Below are 4,054 nucleotides of genomic sequence, written 5' to 3' on the forward strand. Positions count from 1 at the left end.
GGTTCTGTTTTCTTGTCCTTTGTTCTCAAGCACCATTACAGAGACAGAAATTTCATGTATCTGAAAGGTTCAGGTGACTGTACTAACTATTGAGTCCCACCTGATGGGAAAAGCAAGGTCCATGCAGAAGTAATTTCCAGAAAAAGATTAAGTCAGAAATTGGCTGGAGAAAAGAAAGAGAAACAGGCTGAGGCTTGGTTTCACTTATCTCTTGTACACCATAACAAAGTCAATAAAGTGGCTGGACAATAAGAGATCTTTATTTTCTGTTCACTTTTTACAGAAGATGTTATCCAAAATGAAGCTTTATTATTATTATTATTGTTATTCTGTGCATAAAGATAGCACTTAGGGTGCAGGAAAGCTACACCTCTATCTGGGACATGATTTAAAACATATAGGTAATAGGTAGCTGGTGGTTCACTGCTACATCTGTATTGCTTCCTTCAAAGTGGATCAAAGGCTGAGGTTGGTCCTGAACAAGATGTGACTGTAAAATCTGTTTGTTGGAGTGGCCTTCCTGGGGTTTCAGGAAACTATTTATTAGAATTGCACCAGTGAATTGAATAGGGCTCAGGAGAATTGCTGCTACCCTGTGCAGTTCAACCTCTTGCTGGTAACACCTTAATTATCTCAGATAGAGATGATTTACACCTGAGGAACAAAAATATAATATTTAAAAAAAAAATTACCTTTGTCCCATTTTCTTAAATTGCAGCAAGCTGCATCAACTCTGATTCTTTGCAGTATATCCATCCTAACACTTTTCTTTCCAGACACTTGAAACTACCTGAAACTATTGGTTTATTCTAGTAAAAAGTAAAACAAAACAAAAAAGAGTAAATATTAAAAATTTAACTTTTTGTCTTTCAAATGATCTCTCTGACTTTGGTTAGGAATTACCATTTGTTTAGGTATGCAAAATTTTACAGATTTCTCACTCTAGCTCCCTACAAGAATCTGCTCCTCAGCCTTTGAAATTTAACATAGACATTACCTGCTATTGGAGAAACATCTGAGATTTTTTCTCTTCTCTTCTGGTAGTTCATCCACATGGGTGAAGAAAACAGGAACTTCTATCAACATAACACTCTACAGTCAAATTCTGTTTGCTGTTAGAACAGCCTGAAATGACAGGTTCCTTTCCAAAAGGAAGAAATAGTCATAAACAGTCAGAAAATGATGTTGATACAGAATTAAATCTTTGCTTCTAATGTTGTCCCTTAATACATTCTATGTTTTGAATTTTGTACACAGTATAAAAGTGAGTAGTTTTTTTTATTACTTTTGACAGAAATAAGAAGAAGGTGCATGACATAACTTCTTCATAATTTTTCATCATGTAAGAGTTTTGTGGTATAACCTTTTATTGTGTATCTGCATCTCAGTGATTGTCTGTTATGAACACATCTCTATTCTCTTCAGATGATGTGTTTGTGCAGAGCTGGAAATATGAGTCCTTCATTCCTGAGAAGTTGAACCAGAGATCTCAACTATGTTAAGTAATGAAATGAGAGAAGTGAAGTATTACAAAAGTGTTTGCATTTTCCCTGTTTTAATGACTGCAGTTTCTTTCCTTCCTCTCTACAAAATTAGCTAAGTATATATGCCCTATTGAGAATGTATTGTGTATTAGATCTATAATTTTGAGTATCAATGTTTGGCATTGGCAAATTAGTTACTGTGCTCAAGTTAAATTATAAAGGTAAAAAATGTAGAATATCTCCTTATAACTGAAAATTTTAGGAAGGAATTTTCTTTAAGAGTACTTCTATATCTAATTGGTAATGAGGCAAGAGCAAAATATACCTTTCAGATACCTTTCAGATTCCATTTTTTTCCTTTTCCCCTTTTCTCTCCCTGCCATAAATGAAGAGAATTAAAATCCAACCAACCAAAAAACAAATAAACCAACAAAAAAAACCCCAAAAAACTCACCCAAACCAAACTAAAAAATTAAAAACACCACAAAATATACAGATGCAAACCACCCAAAACCATAATCTAGCAACAGACTGATACATTAAAGGAATTGATTTTGATAGAAATCTCTTTTGCAATTTCATCCAATTGAAATCACCTCTACAATATATATCCAAAACCATCAAAATTAGAAACATCCATTCAAATTATTATATTAGATTTTCATTTAACAATATCAGTTCTTAGTATGAATATGTATTTGAAAAGAACTTTTGTCCGATTAAAATGAAGAAGATATTTTGTGTGGAAATACGATTTCCCCAGTACATGGAGAAAATACTTCAGTGCTTTCAGATGTTTTCACATATTCAGATACTTCCCAAAAATGCTGAGATATGAAACAGAGGTGCAAAAAAAATTATATAGCAAGAAAAAATTATTACTCCTACAAGAATCTTGAGGTATATATATATAAAAAAGGCACCATTGGATGCAAGTACATATGGAGATCTCATGTGATATAATAATATATGTCCATCTGTATATTAAACCTTGTACTTTACTTTCAGTTATGACAATGAGAATGAGACAGCAATTTAGACAAAATTGCAGAATTATGACAGATGACTTACAGGGGATTGTTACTGCATTTTTGTAACACAGAGTGGAATCACTGGTTATTAAGTTGTCCTGGCATCCTTTCCAAAAGTGATTTTAAATAATTTATAGAAAGTATGCTATAGTCAAACACCATGAGTTGGACATTAGAGTGGTGGCATTTGTCTTTTTAAAATAATTTCCTTATTTATTATTTCAACTTAAATACTTTATCAAAAATGCAAGACCAGTATTGAGGAATATCTAAGAAACAAACTTTGCAAAAATTGGGTATATTCATGTGTCCCAAAGCAGAATTAACTATACTTCTGCAGAGAATTCTTAATAGTAACTACTATTAAAGTCATAACTGAAGTTTCCTTAACCCCTGCAAGAAATGTCTTGAGTTATCTTGACCTCTAGGAGCTTTTCCTCACTTTTTTGCCTTTCTCTTGGTGTTGTGGTGCTGTTTCATTTTATACATGGAGACAAAAAATACTTTTCACCTAACGTAGCAATATTCTTCACTTCTAAATACATACCAGAAGATCTGTCCCCAACTTTCTAACTTTTTCTCACAAGGATGGAAGGGAGAATCCAACAAAGAAGAAAAAAATTAGCAGAAAATACATCTAAAAAACTTCCACAATTGGACTCAGCATCTCAGTTTATGGACAAGAGAGTTTAATTTTGCATGCCTTTTAGTTTGTAATTTTAGATTTTTAATTCATTATGAAGTTTGACCTGCTTTAACAGACTGTGTTGAATTCACATTCCTGTTTTTCCAAACTACAAATCTAAAAATATATAGTTGGATCTGACTGACTTTAAATATAGACACCTGTCTTTATTTTTGATGTAAAATGTTACACTTTTATTAATTATATTTCCATTATAACTTCTTCTTCCCTCCTTTGTCCTCCCCTTCCTACCCTCTCATCCTCCATGCTCTCCTTTCCCTTTCCCTTTCCCTTTCCCTTTCCCTTTCCCTTTCCCTTTCCCTTTCCCTTTCCCTTTCCCTTTCCCTTTCCCTTTCCCTTTCCCTTTCCCTTTCCCTTTCCCTTTCCCTTTCTTTTCCCTCCAATATAATTTTAATTGTTTTGCAAGCTTTTTTCAGATTTTCTGAAGTTAAAGTAAATGTGGTAAGCATATGCTTCATTTAACTCTCCATGTCACTGCATAGTAAGAGCCTTAGCTATCTTCCTGAAAAGCCTTAAAGAAGGTATCCCGTTATTCTAACGTGGACCTGTGTCTAACTAATACACGCACTTTTCCTGCCTCTGCTTGTTTACAGAAAAGATGCACTTGTGTCCTCCTGGCTTTCTTAAGGCTCTGTATATGGGCACTCTCCTACATGCCTATTGGAAAGTCTGAAAGCAGAGAGCTGGAATAAGGAGAGGCTTTGGTATTTCATTAACTCAGGATGCTTCCCTTCTGGAGGCCATATCTTTCAATCCAATATGAATCCTCCTCGCTAACAATTTTACACAGAGACAACACTCATAGCTGGCTTTTGTTTAAGCTGAGAAGCCAT

General features: G+C 34.0%; 1 long non-coding RNA gene across 1 annotated transcript; it reads right to left on the bottom strand.

Moving 5' to 3' along the window:
- Positions 1–238: 238 nt before the first annotated feature.
- LOC147648439 (uncharacterized) lies at positions 239–3,274 on the bottom strand. The gene is made up of 2 exons (XR_015280496.1): positions 998–3,274; positions 239–654 (listed from the first exon to the last, which is right to left on the bottom strand). It is a non-coding gene; the product is annotated as an uncharacterized LOC147648439 (long non-coding RNA).
- Positions 3,275–4,054: the final 780 nt, after the last annotated feature.

Source organism: Cyanistes caeruleus, chromosome Z, assembly GCF_971803275.1.
Source record: "Cyanistes caeruleus chromosome Z, bCyaCae1.hap1.1, whole genome shotgun sequence".
NCBI lineage: Eukaryota > Metazoa > Chordata > Aves > Passeriformes > Paridae > Cyanistes > Cyanistes caeruleus.